This window comes from Pristiophorus japonicus, unplaced genomic scaffold, assembly GCF_044704955.1.
Source record: "Pristiophorus japonicus isolate sPriJap1 unplaced genomic scaffold, sPriJap1.hap1 HAP1_SCAFFOLD_42, whole genome shotgun sequence".
NCBI classification, from domain to species: Eukaryota; Metazoa; Chordata; class Chondrichthyes; family Pristiophoridae; genus Pristiophorus; species Pristiophorus japonicus.
Genome location: NW_027254090.1, coordinates 2,709,291 through 2,733,755, shown reverse-complemented (window position 1 = coordinate 2,733,755; position 24,465 = coordinate 2,709,291). Strand labels below are relative to the sequence as shown.

The 24,465-nt window shown below is 47.6% G+C and overlaps 1 long non-coding RNA gene and 1 pseudogene across 1 annotated transcript in view; both read right to left on the bottom strand.

The window, feature by feature from the left end:
* The window catches only part of LOC139250764 (uncharacterized), a 35,454-nt gene extending 18,284 nt beyond the window's left edge, over window positions 1-17,170 (bottom strand). The window contains exons 1-2 of the long non-coding RNA XR_011591365.1: window positions 16,958-17,170; window positions 16,152-16,238 (exon numbers count right to left, since the gene is read on the bottom strand). This is a non-coding gene — a long non-coding RNA (uncharacterized lncRNA). The remainder of the gene's footprint in view (window positions 1-16,151; window positions 16,239-16,957) is intronic.
* LOC139250763 (zinc finger protein 432-like) lies at window positions 3,531-4,907 on the bottom strand (annotated as a pseudogene).
* Window positions 17,171-24,465: the final 7,295 nt, after the last annotated feature.

The following is a 24,465-nucleotide window of genomic DNA, read 5'->3' as shown; positions in this document are numbered from 1 at the left end:
AGCACGGCTTAGATACAGAATAAATCTCAGGCCCCGAATTAGAGCCCACAGGCCCCGTGCTGACAGGCACGGGGGAGCAGGGTCACGGGCCGCCTTCTTGCACAGGGCGGGATCAGGGCGCATGTGCGGCCATCTTGGTTCAGGAACTGATAGTGGGCGGGGCTTCAGGGTCTCTGTTCCCAACTGGGTCCCAGTGCCCGGGAGATGGAGCATCCTGGGCAACACACTTTTCATCATCATAGAATCAGAGACTGGTTACAACATGGAAGGAGGCCATTTGGCCCATCGAGCCTATGCCGGCTATCTGCAAGAGCTTCTACGAATCCCACTCTATCTACTCTGTCCAGACCCCTCATGATTTTGAGCACCTTGTCAAATCTCCTCTCAATCTTCTCTGTTCTGAGAACAACCCCAACTTCTGCAGACTATCCACGTAACTGAAGTTCCTCATCCCTGGAATCATACTCGTAAATCTTTTCTGCACGCTCTCAAAAGGCCTTTGTACACTTACTAAAATGTGGAAGCCAGAATTGCTCCAGTTCAGTCAACAAGCTCCCTGCTGGAGTGGAACTAAACTACAGAACCAGTGGGAACCTTTTCAATCTTCATCGTCTACAGGCCAGGTCCAAGACCACCCCAATCTCTGTCGTTGAGCTACCGTACGCGGACAATACCTGTGTCTGCGCACATATAGAGGCTGAACTTCAAGTCATAGTCAACGTATTTAGTGAAGCGTACAAAAGCATGGGCCTTACACTAAACATCTGTAAGTCCGAGGTCCTCCACCAGCCTGTCCTCGCCAAATAGCACTCCCCACTCCACCCACCCCCCACCCTGCAGTCATCAAAATCCATGGCGCGGCCCTGGACAACGTGGACCATTTGCCATACCTCGGGAACCTGTTATCAACAAGACCAGACATTGACGACAAGATTCAACACCGCCTCCAGTGCAGCCTTCGGCCGTTTGAGGAAAAGAGTGTTTGAAGACCACGCCCTCAAATCTACCACTAAGCTCATGGTCTACAGGCTGTAGTAATACCCACCCTCAGAGACATGGACTATGTACAGTAGACACCTCAAATTGCTGGAGAAATAACACCAACGAGGTCTCCGCAAGATCCTACAAATTCCCTGGGAGGACAGATGCACCAACGTTGGCTTCGTCGGCCAGGCCAACATCCCCAGCATTGAAGCACGGACCACATTTGATCATCTCCACTGCACAGGCCACATTGTTCACATGCCATACACGAGATACCCAAAGCAAGCACTCTACTCAGAACTTCTTCACAGCAAGCGAGCCAAAGGTGTGGCAGAGGAAATGTTACAGGGACACCCTCAAAACCTTCCTGATAAAGTACAACATCCCCACTGACACCTGGATGTCCCTGGCTAAAGATCGCCCTAAGTGGAGGAAGTTCTTCTGGGAGGGCGCTGAGCACCTCGAGTCTCATCGCCGAGAGCATGCAGAAATCAACCGTAGGCATCAGAAAGAGCGTGTGGCAAACCTGTCCCACCCATCGCTTCCCTCAACGACTATCTATCCCACCTGTGACCGGGACTGTAGCTTCGTATTGGACTGTTCAGCCACCTAAGGACTCATTTTTAGAGTGGAAGCAAGTCTTCCGCAATCTGAGGGACTGCCTATGATGATGATGAACCAGAATTGGACACAACAGTCCAGTTGAGGCCGAACCAGAGTTTTACGTGGGTTCAACATAATATCCACACTTCTGTACTCTATACCTCTATTCATGAAGCCTAGGATCCCGTAAGTCGTTGTAACCACTTTCTCAACCTGTGCTGCCACCTTCAGTGATTGGTGTACACATACTCCTGGGTCTCTCTGTTCACGCCCCCCTTTACAATTGTACCCTTTAGTTTATATTTCCTCTCCTCTTTCTTTCTACCAAAATGTATCATTTTTGAACTTTTCTACGTTAAGTTTGATCTGCCACGTTTGCCCATTCCACCAGCATGTCTGTGTCTTTCTAAAGTCTATCACTACCTCCTCACTGTTCACTGTACTTCCAAGTTTTGTGTGAGCTGTAGATTTGGAAATTGTGCCCTGTACACCCAAGTCTAGGTCATTAATATAGATCAAAAAAAGCAGTGGCACCAGTACCGACCCCTGGGGAACACCACTTCCTCCAGTCTGAAAAACAACCATTCACCACTACTCTGTTTGTGTCACTTAGCCACATTCAATCCATGCTCCCACTGTCCCCGTTATTCCATGGGCTTCGATTTTGCTGGTATTGGTAACACGCCTGGGATCACTAAACACAAAACCCAGTCTGTTAATCACTTTCAGCTACTGGACTTAGCATGTGCCCCACAGCATCTCTTCTACCTTCAATATGTGAATAGAGCATCACATCTGCAAACCTGGTTTAAGTTCATATCCACTCAGCAAATCTATTTAAGAAATGCCTGTAGGCCAATGAGACACTGTTAAGGTGCCAGTGTGCTGCTGATTTGATTGGCATTTTGCCTGTAATGGACTCTGTATTTTTGTCTCCGTATTTAAGGAAGGATATATCTGCATTGGTGGTAGTTCAGAGAAGGTTCACTCGGTTGATTCCGGAGATTAGGGGGTTGACTTAGGAAGATAGCTTGAGTAGGTTGGGCCTAAACACATTGGAGTTCAGAAGAATGAGATGTGATCTTATTAAAATATAAGATAATGAGGGGGCTTGATAGGTGGATGTAGAGAGGATATTTCCAGTTAAACGGGAAACTAAAACTTGGGGACATCGTCTTAGAATAAGGGGCCACCCAATTAAAACTGAGAAGAGAAATTTCTTCTCTGAGGGTTATTAATCTCTGGAATTCTCTGCCAAGGAGAGCTGTGGAGGCTGGGTCTTTGAATATATTTAAGGTGGAAATAGACAGATTTTGAGCGATAAGTGAGTAAAGGATTATGGGGAGTGGGCAGGGAAGTGGAACGGAGTCCATGATCAGATCAGACATGATCTTATTGAATGGTGGAGCAGGCCCGAGGGGCCAAATGGCCTACTCCGGCTCCTTTTTCTTATGTTCTAACTGAACATTTCTCCCAGCGTAATCTTGTCTGTAATTAAATATGTGTCTTTTAATAAGCCTCAGGTCCTTGCTCATGTCTGCTGCAGATTCCAGAGTTGATTCCCGAGTTGAGGGGTTTGACTTATGGTTGAGTAGGTTGAGGAGGTTGGATTAAACATATTGGAGTTCAGAAGAATGAGATCTAAGTGTGGCCCTGAAGGTCAGTGTCCAGGCTGAAATTCTGATCCCCCTGTAAGATCCTCTCCACAGAATGTCCTTTCTCAGCTCCAGTCAGGTGATGCTAAACACTCAGGTGAGAAAGACAAAAATCCACAGCAATGTGTTGAAAGCAAAACTAATGTATGTGTCTATATCCCAAATATTAAACTCCAGTCAATTTCAGGAGTTATTAACATCAGCGTTACAGGATTTATAAACCCCAACTGTCAGAATGAACACGATTCAGTCCGGGATGTGAATAATAGCAGAATCCAACCCCTGCGGTCACTTGTGAACTCGCTGATGTCTCAGCAGGTTGCCTGACAGAGAGAATCCCTTGTCACACTCAGAGCAGGTGAATGGCCTCTCCCCACTGTGAACTAGCTGATGTGTTAGCAGGTTGGTTGAGGTAATGTATCCCTTCCCGCATTCAGAGCAGCTGAACGGCCTCTCCCCGGTGTGAACTCGCTGGTGTCTCATCAGTTGCTCTTTGCTTTTAAAACTCTTCTCACAGTCAGAACATTTACAAGGTCTCTACTCATTATGAACTCGCTGGTGTCTCAGCAGGCTGGATGATGCAGTGAATCCCTTCCCACAATCAGAGCAGGTGAACGGTCTCCCCCCACTGTGAACTCGCTGGTGTTTCAGCAGGTGGGATAACTGAGTGAATCCCTTCCCACAGTCGGAGCAGGTGAACGGCCTCTCCCCAGTGTGAACTCGCTGGTGTGTCAGCAAGTGGGATGATAGAAGGAATCCCTTCCCACAGTCGGAGCAGGTGAACGGCCTCTCCCCAGTGTGAACTCGCTGGCGTGTCATCAGTTGCTCTTTGTTTTTAAAACTCTTCTCACATTCAGAACATTTACAAGGTCTCTCCTCATTATGAACTCGCTGGTGTGTCAGCCGGTTGGATGATGTTGTGAATCCCTTCCCACAGTCGGAGCAGGTGAACGGCCTCTCCCCAGTGTGAACTCCCTGGTGTATCAGCAGGTGGTATGATGCCGTGAATCCCTTCCCACAGTCGGAGCAGGTGAATGGTCTCTCCCCAGTGTGAACTCGCTGGTGTGTCAGCAGGTGGTATGAAGTACTGAATCCCTTCCCACAGTCGGAGCAGGTGAACGGCCACTCCCCAGTGTGAACTCGCTGGTATGTCAGCAGGTGGCATGAAGTACTGAATCCCTTCCCACAGTCGGAGCAGGTGAATGACCTCTCCCCAGTGTGAAGTCGCTGATGCCTCAGCAGGTGGGATGATGTAGTGAATCCCTTCCCACAGTCGGAGCAGGTGAATGACCTCTCCCCAGTGTGAACTCGCTGGTGTGTCAGTATGTTGGATAATTGAGTGAATCCCTTCCCACAGTCGGAGCAGGTGAATGACCTCTCCCCAGTGTGAACTTGCTGGTGTGTCAGCATGTTGGATAATTGAGTGAATCCCTTCCCACACTCCGAGCAGGTGAATGGACTCTCCCCAGTGTGAACTCGCCGATGTGTTTCCAGCTGGGATGGGTAGTTGAAAAGTTTCCCACAATCCCCACATTTACACGGTTTCTCCCCAGTGTGACTGCACTTGTGTCTCTCCAGTTTGGACGATCGGCTGAAGCCTTGTCCACACACAGAGCACGTGTACCGTTTCTCCCCACTGTGAACGGTGCCTTCTGCTTCCATGGGCAGAATACCAAAGGGCAATAAACGTTAGTGGGAGTTGTGTACAGACCTCCAAACAGTAGTAGTGATGTTGGGGAGGGCATCAAACAGGAAATTAGGGGTGCGTGCAATAAAGGTGCAGCAGTTATAATGGGTGACTTTAATATGCACATAGATTGGGTTAACCAAACTGGAAGCAATACGGTGGAGGAGGATTTCCTGGAGTGCATAAGGGATGGTTTTTTAGACCAATATGTCGAGGAACCAATTAGGGGGGAGGCCATCTTAGACTGGGTGTTGTGTAATGAGAGAGGATTAATTAGCAATCTCATTGTGCGAGGCCCCTTGGGGAAGAGTGACCATAATATGGTGGAATTCTGCATTAGGATGGAGAATGAAACAGTTAATTCAGAGACCATGGTCCAGAACTTAAAGAAGGGTAACTTTGAAGGTATGAGGCGTGACTTGACAAGGATAGATTGGCGAATGATACTGAAGGGGTTGACTGTGGATAGGCAATGGCAGACATTTAGAGACCGCATGGATGAACTACAACAATTGCACATTCCTGTCTGTCGTAAAAATAAAAAAGGGAAGGTGGCTCAACCGTGGCTATCAAGGGAAATCAGACATAGCATTAAAGCCAAGGAAGTGGCATACAAATTGGCCAGAAATAGCAGCGAACCCGGGGACTGGGAGAAATTTAGAACTCAGCAGAGGAGGACAAAGGGTTTGATTAGGGCAGGGAAAATGGAGTACAAGAAGAAGCTTGCAGGGAACATTAAGACGGATTGCAAAAGTTTCTATAGATATGTAAAGAGAAAAAGGTTAGTAAAGACAAACGTAGGTCCCCTGCAGTCAGAATCAGGGGAAGTCATAACGGGGAACAAAGAAATGGCGGACCAATTGAACAAGTACTTTGGTTCGGTATTCACTGAGGAGGACACAAACAACTTTCCGGATACAAAAGGGGTCAGAGGGTCTCGTAAGGAGGAGGAACTGAGGGAAATCCTTATTAGTCGGGAAATTGTGTTGGGGAAATTGATGGGATTGAAGGCCGATAAATCCCCAGGGCCTGATGGACTGCATCCCAGAGTACTTAAGGAGGTGGCCTTGGAAATAGCGGATGCATTGACAATCATTTTCCAACATTCCATTGACTCTGGATCAGTTCCTATGGAGTGGAGAGTAGCCAATGTAATCCCACTTTTTAAAAAAGGAGGGAGATAGAAAGCAGGGAATTACAGACCGGTCAGCCTGACATCGGTAGTGGGTAAAATGATGGAATCAATTATTAAGGATATCATAGCAGTGCATTTGGAAAGAGGTAATATGATCGGTCCAAGTCAGCATGGATTTGTGAAAGGGAAATCATACTTGACAAATCGTCTGGAATTTTTTGAGGATGTTTCCAGTAGAGTGGACAAGGGAGAACCAGTTGATGTGGTGTATTTGGACTTTCAGAAGGCTTTCGACAAGGTCCCACACAAGAGATTAATGTGCAAAGTTAAAGCACATGGGATTGGGGGTAGTGTGCTGACATGGATTGAGAACTGGTTGTCAGACAGGAAGCAAAGAGTAGGAGTAAATGGGGACTTTTCAGAATGGCAGGCAGTGACTAGTGGGGTACCGCAAGGTTCTGTGCTGGGGCCCCAGCTGTTTACACTGTACATTAATGATTTAGACGAGGGGATTAAATGTAGTATCTCCAAATTTGCGGATGACACTAAGTTGGATGGCAGTGTGAGCTGCGAGGAGGATGCTGCGACGCTGCAGAGTGACTTGATAGGTTAGGTGAGTGGACAAATGCATGGCAGATGAAGTATAATGTGGATGAATGTGAGGTTATCCACTTTGGTGGTAAAAACAGAGAGACAGACTATTATCTGAATGGTGACAGATTAGGAAAAGGGGAGGTGCAAAGAGACCTGGGTGTCATGGTACATAAGTCATTGAAGGTTGGCATGCAGGTACAGCAGGCGGTTAAGAAAGCAAATGGCATGTTGGCCTTCATAGCGAGGGGATTTGAGTACAAGGGCAGGGAGGTGTTGCTACAATTGTACAGGGCCTTGGTGAGGCCACACCTGGAGTATTGTGTACAGTTTTGGTCTCCTAACCTGAGGAAGGACATTCTTGCTATTGAGGGAGTGCAGCGAAGGTTCACCAGACTGATTCCCGGGATGGCGGGACTGACCTATCAAGAAAGACTAGATCAACTGGGCTTGTATTCACTGGAGTTCAGAAGAATGAGAGGGGACCTCATGGAAACGTTTAAAATTCTGACGGGGTTAGACAGGTTAGATGCAGGAAGAATTTTCCCAATGTTGGGGAAGTCCAGAACCAGGGGACACAGTCTAAGGATAAGGGATAAGCCATTTAGGACCGAGATGAGGAGGAACTTCTTCACCCAGAGAGTGGTGAACCTGTGGAATTCTCTACCACAGAAAGTTGTTGAGGCCAATTCACTAAATATATTCAAAAAGGAGTTCGATGAAGTCCTTACTACTAGGGGAATCAAGGGGTATGGTGAGAAAGCAGGAATGGGGTACTGAAGTTGCATGTTCAGCCATTAACTCATTGAATGGCGGTGCAGGCTAGAAGGGCCGAATGGCCTGCTCCTGCACCTATTTTCTATGTTTCTATGGTCAAAGGCTGATGATATTCCAGTCCCGATGTACCGAGTGACTGTCAGATCTTGAGGTGATGTTTGGTTTGAGCTTCCAGTCTACAAATCCTCCCCTTTTAACACCCTGTAAAGTGAATTTCAAACAGGAAAAGTGAGTGAGAGAGAGAACCCACAAAAACACAAAGGCAGGTTGTGAAATTGAGCTTAATGAAGTCTGTTCATTTGTGGGGCCGGCACGAGAAAAAAGTGACCATGAAAGCTGCCGGATTGTCGTAAAAACACATCTGGGTCACTGTTGTCATTCAGGGAAGGGAACACACTCCCTCGACAGGCCCACATGGGAAATTGTTGTTCCCACTGGGCCCAGAGGTACTGGGGGTGAAACCTAGCAGCTTCTCCCCGCTCTCCATCGAGCTCAAACTGATGTAACAAACAGACCCACACAGGAGGCCAGTGATTGACTTCCACATCCAGCGCCCACCCTGATACAGAGCGGCTGGGAATTGCTGGACCTGCTGTCTAAATGTAAGTTGTTGTTTTCCTGTTGTGGTGGAGGTGCTGCCCCCGGGGTTGCTGCTGCTGGGGCCAGTGGCTCTGACTGAGGGCCTGAGAGACGCACTCGCTGTTGCCCGGGGACCGAGAGCCACACTCGGTGTTGCCCGGGGACTGAGAGCCGCACTCGCTGTTGCCCGGGGACCGAGAGCCACACTCGGTGTTGCCCGGGGACCGAGAGCCACACTCGGTGTTGTCCGGGGACTGGGAGCCGCACTCGGTGTTGCCCGGGGGCTGAGAGCCACACTCGGTGTTGCCCGGGGACTGAGAGCCACACTCGGTGTTGCCCGGGGACTGAGAGCCGCACTCGGTGTTGCCCGGGGACTGAGAGCCACACTCGGTGTTGCCCGGGGACTGAGAGCCACACTCGGTGTTGCCCGGGGACTGAGAGCCGCACTCGGTGTTGCCCGGGGACTGAGAGCCACACTCGGTGTTGCCCGGGGACTGAGAGTCACACTCGGTGTTGCCCGGGGACCGAGACGCGCAGTCGGTGTTGCCCGGGGACTGAGAGCCACACTCGGTGTTGCCCGGGGACTGAGAGCCACACTCGGTGTTGCCCGGGGACTTGGAGCCACACTCGGTGTTGCCCGGGGACTGAGAGCCACACTCGGTGTTGCCCGGGGACTGAGAGCCACACTTGGTGTTGCCCGGGGACTGAGAGCCACACTCGGTGTTGCCCGGGGACTGAGAGCCACACTCGGCGTTGCCCGGCGGCCCCGAGAGCCACACTCGGTGTTGCCCGGGGACCGAGAGCCACACTCGGTGTTGCCCAGGGATTGAGAGCCACACTCGGTGTTGCCCGGCGACTGAGAGCCAAACTCGGTGTTGCCCGGGGACTGAGAGCCTCACTCGGTGTTGCCCGGGGACTGAGAGCCACACTCGGTGTTGACCGGAGACTGAGAGCCACACTCGGTGTTGCCCGGGGACTGAGAGCCACACTCGGTGTTGCCCGGGGACTGAGAGCCACACTCGGTGTTGACCGGGGACTGAGAGCCACACTCGTTGTTGCCCGGGGTCTGAGAGCCACACTCGGTGTTGACCGGTGACTGAGAGCCACACTCGGTGTTGACCGGAGACTGAGAGCCACACTCGGTGTTGACCGGAGACTGAGAGCCACACTCGGTGTTGACCGGTGACTGAGAGCCACACTCGGTGTTGCCCGGGGACTGAGAGCCACACTCGGTGTTGCCCGGAGACTGAGAGCTACACTCGGTGTTGACCGGGGACTGAGAGCCACACTCGTTGTTGCCCGGGGTCTGAGAGCCACACTCGGTGTTGACCGGTGACTGAGAGCCACACTCGGTGTTGACCGGAGACTGAGAGCCACACTTGGTGTTGACCGGTGACTGAGAGCCACACTCGGTGTTGCCCGGGGACTGAGAGCCACACTCGGTGTTGCCCGGAGACTGAGAGCTACACTTGGTGTTGACCGGGGACTGAGAGCCACACTCGGTGTTGCCCGGGGGCTGAGAGCCACACTCGGTGTTGACCGGGGACTGAGAGTCACACTCGGTGTTGCCCGGGGACTGAGAGCCACACTCGGTGTTGCCCGGGGACTGAGAGCCACACTCGGTGTTGCCCGGGGACTGAGAGCCTCACTCGGTGTTGACCGGGGACTGAGAGCCACACTCGGTGTTGCCCGGGGACTGAGAGCCACACTCGGTGTTGCCCGGGGACTGAGAGCCACACTCGGTGTTGCCCGGGGAAAATGAGCCACACTCGGTGTTGCCCGGAGACTGAAAGCCACACTCGGTGTTGACCGGGGACCGAGAGCCGCACTCGGTGTTGCCCGGTGATTGAGAGCCACACTTGGTGTTGCCCGGTGACTGAGAGTCACACTCGGTGTTGACCGGAGACTGAGAGCCACACTCGGTGTTGCCCGGGGAAAATGAGCCACACTCGGTGTTGCCCGGAGACTGAGAGCCACACTCGGTGTTGACCGGGGACTGAGAGCCACACTCGGTGTTGCCCGGGGACTGAGATCCACACTCGGTGTTGCCCGGGGAAAATGAGCCACACTCGGTGTTGCCAGGAGAGTGAGAGCCACACTTGGCATTGCCCGGGGACTGAGAGCCACACTCCGTGTTGCCCGGGGACTGAGAGCCACACTCGGTGTTGCCCGGGGACTGAGAGCCACACTCGGTGTTGCCCGGGGACTGAGAACCGCACTCAGTTAAAAATGAGGCAGACAAAAAGCAGGAAACTATAGACCAGTTAGCCTAACATCTGTGGTTGGGAAAATGTTGAAGAGTTCATTCTTAAAGAAGCATTAGCACGACATTTGGAAAAGCATAATTCGGTCAGGCAGTCAGCATGGATTTATGAAGGGGAAGTTAAGTTTGACAAATTTGCTGGAAGTCTTTGAGCATGTAATGAACAGGGTGGATAAAGTGAGTGTGGTGTATATGGATTTCCGGAAGGCATTTGACAAGGTGCCACATAAAAGGTTACTGCACAAGATAAAAGTTCACGGGCTGGGGGTAATATATTAGCATGGATAGAGGATTGTCTAACTAACAGACAACAAAGATTCGGGATAAATGTTAATTCTTGGGTTGGCAATCAGTAACTAGTGGGGTGCCGCAGGGATCAGTGCTGGGACCCCAGCTATTTACAATCGATATTAACGACTTGGAAGAAGGGACTGACTGTAACGTAGCCAAGTTTTCTGGCGATATAAAGATGGGAGGAAAAGCAATGTGTGAGGAGGACACAAATAATCTGTAAAAGGACACAGATAGACTAAGTGAGTGGGCAAAAATTTGGCAGATGGAGTATAATGTTGGGAAGTGTGAGGTCATGCACTATGGCAGAAAAAAAATCAAAGAGCAAGTTATTATTTAAATGGAGAAAGATTACAAAGTGCTGCAGTACGGCGGGACTTGGGGGTACTTGTGTATGAAACACAAAAGGATAGTATGCAGGTACAGCAAGTGATCAGGAAGGTCAACTGAATCTTGGCCTTTATTGCAAATGGAATGGAGTATAAAAGCAGGGAAGTCTTGCTACAGTTATACAAGTTATTGGTGAGGCCACACCTGGAGTACTGCGTGCAGTTTTGGTTTCTATATTTATGAAAGGATATACTTGCTTTGGAGGAAGTTGAGAGAAGGTTCACTCGGTTCATTCCGGAGATGAGGGGTTGACTTATGAGAAAAGGTTGAGGAGGTTGGGCCTCTACTCATTGAATTCAGAAGAATGAATGAGAGGTGATTTATCAAAACGTATAAGATAATGAGGCAGCTTGACAAGGTGGTAGCAGAGAGGATGTTTTCACTGATCGGGGAGAATAGAACTAGGGGGCATAATCTTGGAATAAGGGGCCCCCATTTAAAACTGAGGTGAGGAGGAATTTTTACTCAGAGGGTTGTAATGCTGTGGATTTCGCTGCCTCAGAGAGCTGTGGAAGCTGGGACATTGAATATATTTAAGACAGAGATAGACATTGTCTTAACCGATAAGGGAATAAGAGGTTATGGGGAGCGGGCAGGGAAGAGGACCTGGGTCCATGATTGGATCAGCCATGATCATATTAAATGGTGGAACAGGCTCGGGGGGCCGTATGGCTACTCCTGCCCCTATTTCTTATGTTCTTATTTTCTTATATAGTGGGTGCCTGGTGTGGGAGTGTGGATTTGACTCTGTATCTGTCCATCTCTGGTATGTGGATGAGGGTTTTACTCTGCATGTTAGTTTCTGATACGAGAGGTGGATTTTATCCTGTACCTGTCAATTTCTGGTAATTGCCTGTGGGTTTCATTCTGTATCAAAAAGGGCCACATTACAACATAATTCTTCAAGGACAAAGATTGTTAAAAAAACAAGCCTGAAGGCTCTGAGTCTCAAAGCAAGGATCATTCGTAATAAGGTGGACGAATTAACTGCACAGATAGCTGTTAATGGATATGATGTAATTGGGATTACTGAGACATGGCTCCAGGGTAACCAAGGCTGGGAACATAACATCCAGGGGAATTCAATATTCAGAAAGGATAGCCAGAAAGGAAAAGGAGGTGGGGTAGTGTTAATGGTTAAAGAGGAGGTTAATGCAATAGTAAGGAAGGACATTGGCTGGGATGATGTGGAACCTATATGGGTCGAGCTGCGAAACACCAAAGGGCAGAAAACGTTAGTTGGGGTTGTGTACAGTCCACCAAACAGTAGTAGGGAGGTTGGGGATGGCATCAAACAGGAAATTAGGGATGCGTGCAATAAGGATAATGCAGTTATCATGGGTGACCTTAACCTAGATATTGATTGGGCTAACCAAACTTGTAGCAATACTGTGGAGGAGGATTTTCTGGAGTGTATAAGGGATGGTTTTCTAGACCAATATGTCGAGGAACCAACTGGAGAGCAGGCCATCCTAGACTGGGTCTTGTGTAACGTGAGAGGATTAATTAGCAATCTGGTCATGCGTGGCCCCTTGGGGAAGAGTGACCATAATATGGTAGAATTCTTCATTAAGCTGGAGAGTGACACTGTTAACTCAGAGACTAGGGTCCTGAACTTAAAGGAAACTTCAATGGTATGAGACGTGATTTGGCTAGGATTATCTGACGAATGATACTTAAAAGGTTGACGGTGGATAGGCAATGGCAGACATTTAAAGATCACATGGATGAATTACAACTATTGTACATCCCTGTCTGGCATAAAAATAAAACCGAAAAGGTGGCTCAACCGTGGCTAACAAGGAAAATTAGGGACAGTGTTCAATCCAAGGAAGAGGCATATAAATTGGCCAGAAAACACAGCAAACCTGAGGACTGGGAGAAATTTAGAATTCAGCAGAGGAGGACTAAGGGTCTAATTAGGAGGTGGAAAATAGACTATGAGAGTAAGCTTGCAGGGAACATTAAAAACTGACTGCAAAAGCTTCAAGAGGTATGTGAAGAGAAAAAGATTAACGAAGACAAACGTGGTCCCTTGCAGTCAGAATCAGGTGAATTCATAATAGGGAACAAGGAAATGGCAGACCAATTGAACAAATACTTTGGTTCAGTCTTCACTAAGGAAGACACGAATAACCTCCCGAGGATCTAGCGGGAAGGAGGAACTGAGGGAAATCCTTATTAGTCAGGAAATGTTTGCAGGGAAACTGATGGGACTGAAGGTCGATAAATCCCCAGGGTCTGATAGTCTGAGTAGTTAAAGAAGTGGCCCTAGAAATAGTAGATGCATTAGTGGTCATTTTCCAGAATTCCATGGACTATGGATCAGTATCTATAGATTGGAGGGTAGCAAATGTAACCCCACTTTTTAAACAAAAGGAGGGGGAGAGAAAACAGGGAATTATAGACCTGTTAGCCTGACATCGGTGGTGGGGAAAATGCTGAAATCAATTATTAAAGATGTAATAGCAGATCATTTGGAAAGCAGTGACAGGATTGGTCCATGTCAGCTTGGATTTATGAAAGGGAAATCATGCTTGACAAATCTTCTAGAGTTTTTTGAGGATGTAACTAGTAGAGTGGATAAGGGAGAATCAGTGGATGTGATGTATTTGGAATTTCAAAAAACTTTTGACAAGGTCCCACACAAGAGATTAGCGTGGAAAATTAAAGCACATGGTATTGGGGGTAATGTATTGACGTGGATAGAGAACCGGTTGGCAGACAGGAAGCAAAGAGTAGGAATAAACAGGTCTTTTTCAGAATGGCAGGCAGTGACTAGTGCGGTGCCGCAAGGTTCAGTGCTGGGATCCCATATATTTACAATATATATTAATGATTTAGATGATGGAATAGAAGGTAATATCTCCAAGTTTGCAGATGATACTAAGCTGGGTGGCAGTGTGAGCTGTGAGTAGGATGCTCAGAGGCTGCAAGGTGACTTGGACAGGTTAGGTGAATGGGCAAATGCATGGCAGATGCAGTATAATGTGGATAAATTGAGGTTATCCACTTTGGTGGCAAAAACAGGAAGGCAGATTATTATCTGAATGGTGACAGATTAGTAAAATGGGAGGTGCAAAGAGATCTGGGTGTCATGGTACATCAGTCACTGAAGGTAGGCATGCAGTAAAGAAAACAATTGGCATTCTGGCCTTCATAGCAAGAGGATTTGAGTATAGGAGTAGGGAAGTCTTACTACAGTTGTACAGGGCCTTGGTGAGACCACACCTTGAGTACTGTGTGCAGGTTTGATGTCTTAATCTGAGCAAGGACATTCTTGCTATTGAGGGAGTGCAGCGAAAGTTCACCAGACTGATTCCCGGGATGGCAGGTCTGACATATGACGAAAGACTGGATCGGCTAGGCTAACACTCACTGGAATTTAGAAGAATGAGAGGGGATCTCATAGAAACATATAAAACTATGACAGGACTGGACAGGTTAGATGCAGGAGAATGTTCTCGATGTTGGGGAAGTCCAGAATCAGGGGTCACAGTCTCAGGATAAGGGGTAAGCCATATCGGACTGAAATGAGGAGAAACTTTTTCACCCAGAGAGTGGTAAACCTGTGCAATTCTCTACCACAGAAAGTTGTGGAGCCCAGTTCGTTGGATATATTCAAGAGGGAGTTAGATGAGGTCTTTACGGCTAAGGGGATCAGGGGGTATGGAAAGAAAGCGGGAGTGGGGTACTGAAGCTGCATGATCAGCCATGATCATATTGAATGGCAGTGCAGGCTCGAAGGGCTGAATGGCCTGCTCCTGCACCTATTTTCTATGTTTCAATATTTCTTTCCATTCCTGGTGTGTGAGTGTGTGTTCTGTGCTGTATCTGTCCATCTCTGTTATGTGAATGTGAGCTCTACTCCATACCCGGCATTCTCCAGTATGTTGGTATTGTCTTACTGTGTACCACCAATTCCTGATAGAGTATTGGTTTTACTTTCCAACTGTCAATTTGTGTTATGGAGGTGAGTTTTATGCTGAATCTGTCGGTCCTGGTAATTGAATCTGAGTTTTACTCTGTATCGAGCTGCCTCTGGTATGTGAGTGTGGGCCTTTCTTTGTATCTCTCCATTTCTGTTATAGGAGCCTGGGTTTTATTCTGTACCCGTCAAGCTCTGATATGTGATTGTGGGCCTTACTCTATAACTGCCTGTTTCTGTTTAATTATGAGTGGACTTTCCTTTGTACCTGTCAGTTTCTGGAATGAAAGAGAGTTCTTTACCCTGTACCTGTCAATTCCTGGTTCCTGAGTATGGGCATGTCACTGTATGTCAATTTATGTTATGGGAATATGGATTTTAACATGTGAGCCTCTGATATGTGAGTGTGGGTTTTATACTGTATCTCTCAGTCTCTGATATGCAAGTGTGTGTATTTTTCTGTAACTGTCAGGTTTTGGTGTGTGTTGAGGTTTAATCTGTGCCTCTCAGTTTCTGCGATGGTAGTCTGGGTTTAATCTGTATTTGCCAGTCTCTGGTATGTGAACGTGATAATCAATTTAACTTTTTAAACCTGTATTTCTCTGATATGTTAGTGAAGATTTTGCCTTCCACGTGTCATTTTTCAGATGTGTGTGTGTGGGTTTTACTCTGCCCCTATCAGTTTCTGCGATGTAAGTAACAATTTTACTTACTGTCTTTCAGTTTTCCGACATGTGCACATGGGATTTACACTTTACCTGTCACTCTCTGGTATGTAAGTGGGGATTTTATTCTGTTACTGTCACTTTCATATATGTGGGTGTGTGTTGTATACTGTATCTGTCAGTCTGTGGTACGGGAATGTAGGTTTTATTCTGCACCTGTCATCTTCTGGTATGTTCGGCAGGTTAAATACTGAATCTGTCAGATTCTGAAACATGAATATGGCTTTTGCTCTGTACCCATCAGCTTCTGATATGCGAGTGTGGTTTATACTTTCTGTTTGACATTTTTTCTGATAGATGATTGTGTTTTATTCTCTACCTGCCAGTTTCTGGCAAGTGAGTGTGTGTGTTTAATGTACCTGTCAGTGTGATCTGTTTCAATGGTGAAACAGCATCTGATTCTACTGCTCCATGTGGCTGTAAGATTCACAATGTAACTCTGTCACTTCGGATCACTGTGGGACTGACAGCTTCTGCTGTCTGTGACAATAGGATTGAGGCCAGTTCTGTGTGTCTGTGCTCTGTGAGTGATAATCTACTTACTGTGTGTGAGAAGGAGCTGCCTGCACTGTTCCTTGTATTCTGGGTGGAGGAAAGATCTAATTTGTTCTGGCTGGTTGAAGAATTTTGCTGTGAGAATAATAATACGAGAACATTATTAGTTCTAAGATATGGATTCGGGGGACAATACGATGTATCTGAGGGAGTGACAATGTAGCTCGCGATCATCAGCAACACGGTTTTGGGGAACTCAGTTCACCGAAATATAACGCGTCTTTAAAATATCTTCTCCCACTCTCCTCTCCTGGTACCTGCAATAGATGCACTGTGTGAAATTCCCCACATCCTCACTGTCAGACTGTGTTTCCACTGCTCACTGTCCAAGAACAGACACGGTGAGATTGGAACTGAATCAGGAACACTCACGACTGATTTGGGGAAAGAAAGCAGCAATAATTTGAAAGAGCGAGGTGGTTTACTTTCTCTGTTACCTTACACTGTCCACACACAGCCCGAGAATGGCCTCCCCCTTCCCCCATTCACACCATGTCCCGGAACGAGTTCCTGCTCCACTCTGCCTCTTACACACAGCCCCCGAGGGAACTAAACCAGGAACGTCCACTCCTGGTTTGGAGAGAGAAAGCAGCAGGTTATAAATAGCGGATTCTGACCATTCTGTCTCCCTGACCCTGGACACACACTGTCCACACACAGCCCGAGAATGGCCTCTCCCTTCCCCCACTCACACCACGCACTGAGACTGGTTCTTGGTCCACTCTGCCCCTTACACACAGCCCCCGACTCCCCCTGAACTCCCCCCGGACTCAATGCCGATCTCTGAGCCTTACCCTGGGGTCGTGGTGTCTCCAATCCCGGCTGTTTTAAACCACCTTCTTCCACTCACTGAGTGAATGGTGATCCCAGGCAGGGCTGGGGCAGGGGAGGGTGCATGTGCTATTCTGCTCACTGGGAATGACACAGGGGGTGGGGTGAACCGCGCATGCGCAGCTCTCTGTATTAATTCAATCTGTAAAATCCAATTTACTTTTATCAGAATCTGATCAAAGGAACTCAGCTGTTCCTTTACCAAGATGGCCGCGCATGCGCTTTGCTGCTCACTGAACCAAGATGGCGGAGGACTGACCCTGCATTCCTGTACAAAGATGGACGCCGTTACCCGGGGCCTCTAACCGGGAGAAAGCCTCGAGGCTGCAGCCGCCGATATTCCGGTTGTTATTCCGGGATTCCGGCGGGCACCGGTTGTTTATGAAGCCTCCCCGGCTCCCCGCTGGTCCTTTACTCAACTCCGCCCCGCGGAGAATGGACTGTTTTGCGGAACAGATGTTCACCATGTCCTTTCCGCCATTACACGCACCGCGCATGCTCCAAACACAGCTCGGTCTCGCACCTGCGCACTGGGCCCCTGCAGTCTGGGCTCGGCACGTCCTCCGTCGCGGGGAATGCTGGGTAAACAGGAATGGAACGTCATGACTGGGACAGGATTTCCTGGGCCCCCATTGGGCACTGAACATGGTCATTCTGGCCATCAGTCATTGTTCCTGCTGCTCTGTATAACCCTGTCCCTGAGCTGGACAGTAATGTTCTGTCTCAGGATTGTTTCAAACACCCTGTGTCCAATATTGGATTTCTCCATAAAAATAGACTCATTAATGTTCCCGTCCCTTCCATTTTGGGCCTTTTCTTACTCTAGATTATTTCACTTCTCACGTAATTCATCTTTTGCCACATCAAATCCCAAACTTGTTTCATTTGAGTATACGGCTTGTGGGTGTCATGGACTGATTCGGCGTGTCTCACTTTACACTCATTTGACGTTCCTTTCAACCAACCCTTGAAAGAACTAAAGGCTTAAGACTGTAAATCTGTTATTTTCTGTATTGTTTAACGATTGTTGGATGCGGTTAATAGATCTCCACACATACTGCATGTGATCAACATTGAAATGTTCTAATCTTTGTAATTGTCTTTGCTAATTTTGATGGGTTAGTTGATTATAATTACTTGTTACTAACATACCTTGCAGTAATGTTTGCATCAACATAATTGTTTAAATACTTCCTTTATAAGCTCTTTATCTTCCCCACTGACCTTTGTTACCTCTTGTGGGGGAATCCAGAACTAGGTCGCATAGTCTGAGAATAAGAGGTCGCCCATTTAAAACCGAAATGAGGAGGAATTTCTTCTCTCAGAGAGTCGTGAATCTTTGAAATTCTCTGCCCCAGAGTGCAATGGAGGCTGGATATTGAATATATCTCATTTTGAGGGACCGCATATGAGGGATATTTAAGTTGCAGATGTACTAATTTTTGTAAGATAGGGGAGTCAAGGGTTATGGGGAGAGGGCAGGGAAGTGGAATTGAAGCCAAGATCATATAAGCCATGAACTTATTGAATTTTCTTATGTTCTTAGCCTTGGTTAGGGAATGGGTTTAGATGTAGGTTTAGCGGTTAGTGGGTGTGGTTTATGGTTATTTTTTAGGACTGGGATTAGTGATTGGGATAGTCAGTAGGATATTCGGCTTAGGATATAGTGAGTAACTTAGAAAGCACTTTTGGCAATATAAGTGTCACTGGACGTGCCTTTTTCCATTTCATGTTTTTAACCTCACACAGACAAGTCACTAAACAGCCTCACAATGTGTTCACTCAAGGAATCTTCTTTCCTGTGCAAGCCTCATTTCCTCTGTTCTTTCACATCTCTGCATTTCTCACGGAAAATTAATTAGTGACATTAGATTTGGGGATGTTGGACAAGAACAGATCGATATAGTTGTTGTGCTGGTTACATCTAATCATCCATCTGCCTGAAAAGGGCTTCTGACAATCTGTCACCAGACCCCACTGGTCACCGTCTGATTCCACCATGATATCTTCATTCATTACCCACCTTTCACCCTAACTAGAGCTGGTTTCACCTGCATGGCCATTCCCCATACTGATGCTCTCTAATTACCGAGCAGAGCATAAACACCGGCATGCACTGGATAATGCGAATGGTCCGTTTCTGTGCTGTATATCCTACGTAATGTTGTAGTCTCAGTGTAAGTGCTCCCTGGATTTGATGTCTCAGTGTTATTGGTCCCTGGATTTGTTGTCACGGTATTAGTAATCCCTCAATTTGGTGTCACGATGTAATTCATCCTGGATTTGATGTCTCATTGTAACTGGTCCCTCAGTGTAAGAAGTCCCTGGATTTGATGCATCAGTGTAAGTCGTCCCTGGATTTGGAGTCACAATGTGTGTAGTCCCTGCATTTGGAGTCACAATGTATGTAGTCCCTGGATTGGGAGTCAGAGTCTATATAGTCCCTGGGTTTGGAGTCACAGTGTAAGTCGTCCCTGGATTTGGTGTCACAATGTATGTGGTCCCTGGATTTGGAGTCACAATGTATGTAGTCCCTGGATTTGGAGTCACAATGTATGTAGTCCCTGGATTTGGAGTCAGAGTGTATATAGTCCCTGGATTTGGAGTCACAGTGTATATAGTCCCTGGATTTGGAGTCACAGTGTAAGTCGTCCCTGGATTTGGTGTCACAATATATGTGGTCCCTGGATTTGGAGTTACAATGTATGTAGTCCCTGGATTTGGAGTCACAATGTATATAGTCCCTGGATTTGGAGTCACAGTGTATGTTGTCCCTGGATTTGGAGTCACAGTGCATGTGGTCCCTGGATTTGGTTAACAATGTATGTGGTCCCTGGATTTGGAGTCACAATGTATGTGGTCCCTGGATGTGGAGTCACAGTGTATGTGGTCCCTGGATGTGGAGTCACAGTGTAAGTCGTCCGTGGATTTGGATTCACAATGTATGTGGTCCCTGGATTTGGAGTCACAGTGTAAGACGTCCCTGGATTTGGAGTCACAGTGCATGTGGTCCCTGGATTTGGAGTCACAATTTATGTGGTCCCTAGATTTGGAGTCACAGTGTATGTGGTCCCTGGATTTGGAGTCACAGTGTATGTGGTCCCTGGATTTGGAGTCACAATGTATTTGGTCCCTGGATTTGGAGTCACAGTGTATGTAGTCCCTGGATTTGGTGTCACAATGTATGTGGTCCCTTGATTTGGAGTCACAATGTATGTGGTCCCTGGATTTGGAGTCACAATGTATGTGGTCCCTGGATTTGGAGTCACAGTGTATGTAGTCCCTGGATTTGGAGTCACAGTGTATGTGGTCCCTGGATTTGGAGTCACAATGTATGTGGTCCCTGGATTTAGTGTCACAGTGTATGTAGTCCCTGGATTTGGAGTCACAGTGTATGTAGTCCCTGGATTTGGAGTCACAGTGTGTGTGGTCGCTGGATTTGGAGTCACAGTGTATGTGGTCCCTGGATTTGGAGTCACAATGTATGTGGTCCCTGGATTTGGAGTCACAATGTATGTGGTCCCTGGATTTGTTGTCAACAGCATCTCGTCACTGGGACTGATGGTAAACCCGCAGCCCAGCATCTCATTCAGCACAGAATGATCCCACTCAAATCTATTCCCAATTAACACTACCCACATTAATTCACCAGAAACAGTTCAGTGCCTGCAAGGAACTGCAGCCCCACGTCTAACTTCAGTGAAACACACCATACAAGACATTTTAAAGGGAATATTAACCCCATCATAGTGCAAAAGAGGCAAGTAATGGGCAGTAAATCCCAATCACTCATACACCTTCTTTACCCCTACTCTCCAACTCCCCCTCCCCAACTACTCTATCACCTCTACTCCCCAAATATCCCTCACTCCAACTCCTCTTTAACCCCTACTCTCCAAACATCCCTCACCCAACTCCTCTCTCACCCCTACTCTACAAACCCCTCACCCAACTTCACTTTCACCCCTACTCCCCAAATCCCTCACCCAACTCCTCTCTCACCCCTACTCGACAAACCCCTCACCCAACTTCTCTTTCACCCCTACTCTCCAAACCCCTCACCCAACTCCTCTATCACCCCTACTCCACAAACCCCTCACCCAACTCCTCTATCACCCCTACTCTCCAAACCCCTCACCCAACTCCTCTATCACCCCTACTCCCCAAACATCCCTCACCCCAACTCCACTATCACGCCTACTTTATAAACTCCTCACCCAACTCCTCTTTCACCCCTACTCCCCAAACATCCCTCACCCCAACTCCTCTTTTAGCCCTACTCTCCAAACCCTGTATCACCCCTACTCCCCAAACCCCTCACCCAACTCCTCTTTCACCCCTACTCCCCAAACATCCCTCACCCCAACTCCTCTTTTACCCCTACAATTTAATTTTTAACATCACTTACACAAGTCATCCACACTGGAGGTAAATCTAGGATCTTCTGTGTGATGGTGAGGTGATCGCTGGACAATAAAGTGCAGAGACTGGTGGGTGGCTGCTCATTACCCTCGGTGAGATTTAATTCCATTTCCCACTGAATACTGCGCACAGACGGTCACCTTGGTAACGGAATGGTCAGTGTGACATCACTTTCTAAACAAGAGCACGCAGGTCATCAATTAATGGTAAAGGAATTAAACACTCTGCAATTACATTGTAAATAATAAGAAATAAAATGCTGGAAAATAACTGGCGAAGATAACAGCTTATTTCTGTGGAAGTCAATAGCAAACATTAGGAATGATGTGTTTTGTTTGCACACACACACACACACATATATAGAGCAAAGACTTTGTGTGTGCACTTTTCAGTTGTTGTGGTTAACTTGATGCGATAAGGTTTCTTTGGATTTTAGGACCCTGTGAGAGCCCATCCGGCGGTGCTTGCTGTGTGAGGATATAAAGAGACCGCGCGCTGTTCCTCCTCCTACTGCCTGGGGGAATGGGGCAGATATTTAAAGGGACAGGGACTCCCTTTTCTCTGCCTATTTATACTTAAAGGAACAGTCCAGTTTATCTCGGAGTGTCGGAGGACTTCACGAACCGAGCTCCCATTGACAGTCGCTCCCTTCTGTACTGTGCAGTGATTGTAAAGCTGTCTATTTCAGTCACTTGCGCCTTTCTAATATGTCTCACTCTTTTTGATGTTCCGTTTGACGAATTTGGAAAGACTTGACAATTGTGCAGTGTGATGAAGGTTTTGTTTAAAGCTGGAGTAAAATGTGTTTCTAACCCTCCCCCAACATGCCCCTCCCCCCAAAATTTTTAGAACACTGCAATCCTGACTGAGACGGTCCCATGTTCGATCCTTGATCGGGGCTGTTAGTTGATCTCAGCCAAGGCAGTAGTTCGAGGGTTATAATTGTCCTCAGTACCATTGGACGAAATATGAGCAAAAGTTAGACAGGGGCCCTGCTCTTGATACCGAAGCAATGACCTCAACTGGGAAAAGACCTCAACTGGGAGGTGTGTGGATGTGATTTGAGGGCAGGATTTGACCCGACTCTGATGCCTACCACAGTGGAAATTTCTACCCTGCTCTTAAAAGTAACAACTTTTGTAAGCTCCCTTTGCAGTGTATTAGAAGGGGAGGATCTGCAGCTGAGAAACTGAAACCAAGCATCACGTCAGGATTTGAGAGATTTACCGGATTCATCGGCATCACCTTATCATCAGCCTTTGGAAAAACACCAATCACAGCGGGGAGAAACAAGACACATGTTGTGTGTATGGATGCACCTCCAACCAATCGTCTAGCCTGAGACTCGTGTGTCCAGCTGGCTCAACACTGTAAATGTGGGGACAGTGGGAATGGATGTGGATGTGCGTCGGGTGGAAACACATCAGGGAGAGGCTGTTTACCAGCTGAGTGTGGAAAGAGATTCAGTCTCTCATCTCACCAACTGACATTCGAGGATTTAGATAACAGACTTTCTCCTGTGAATATAGAGCTGGGTTATTGGGCCATGATGTTTTTACTTATTCATCTTGTTGACTGTAAACCTTTGCCAATTACTTGATGTAATCGGTTTACCTGTACTTTTTAAAAAATACATTTACTGAGTGGATTCAAATTTAAATTGAAACCATATTTGCAGGATGCTCTATACACACATCGAAGGTGAGAGAGATGCTGCCAGGAACACGCAAAGTCCTGTAGCTGAAAGAGATTAACAGATTGGGGTTTGTGTTTAGTGATCCCAGGAGTGTTGGCTATTCCTACCCTGGACATCAAGGCAAAGAGAGGCATTCTGGAAGGTATGGGAACTGGGACTTGTCCCCGAGAGTAACTGAAGGCATGAGAACTGAAACAATCTAGAGTTGGAAATGAGAAAAGGCGCAAAATGTAACAGGACATCAATTAGTCTCCTCTTATCACGGAGAGATCAAATATCGACACATTGTATTATTTGAAACATCAAAATATTAAACTCCATCCCAGTTTTCGGGGTTATTAACATCAGCAGAAACAAATCCCAATTGACAGAATGAATACGATTCAGTCAGGATGTGATTAACAGCAGTAATAACAGTCGAACCCAACCGCTGCTGTCACTTGTGAACTCGCAATTCAGATAACTGAGTGAATCCCTTCCCACACTTCCCGAGTATTAACTCGCTGGAGTTTCAGCAGATCCGATGACTGAGTGAAACCCTGCCCGCACACAGAGCAGGTGACCAGCCTCTCCCCGGTGTGACTGCGACAATAAATGTCGAGATCAGAAGGGGAACTGTTTCCCTTCCCACAGTCTCCACATTTCGATGGTTTCGCCATGGTGTGGGTGTCCTTGTATCTCTCCAGGTTGGATGATTAGTTGACGTTTTGTCCACACACAGAACACGTGTATTACTCCCCGATGTGAAAGGTGCGACGTTTTTCAGGCTGTGTAACTGGTTGAAACTTTTTCCACAGGCAGTGCACTGGGACACTCTCACTCGGATGTGTGTGTATCTCGGTGCTTCTCTAGTCACACTGATGTTTGAAATTTGTTCCCACAGACAGAAGAGACAAACATTTCTCCTTCTCCATTAAAAGGCTGATGATGTGCATTAATCCCAGCTTACATGGTTGGGTTCAGTTCTGCACCAGCTGTGCGCAGAGTGAGAATAAAATCAATGAGCTGCTGATTTTCTCTGCTGCTTACTGGGTCTTTTGTGCTGGCCCAAAATGCTGAGCCCGGGCTGGCCCAATAGGGTGAGCCCGGGCTGGCCCAATAGGGTGAGTCCGGCTGGCCCAATAGGTTGAGCCTGGGCTGGCCCAATAGGGTGAGACCGGTTGGCCAATCGGGTGCACGTGGCCTGACCCAATAGGGTGAACCTCGGCTGGTTCAATCGGGTCATCCTGGGCTGGCCCAATAGGGTGAATCTGTACTGGCCAGATAAGGTGAACCTGGGCTGGCCCAATAGTGTGAGCCTGTGCTGGTCCGATAGGGTAAGCCTGGGCTGGCCCAATAGGTTGAATCTGTACT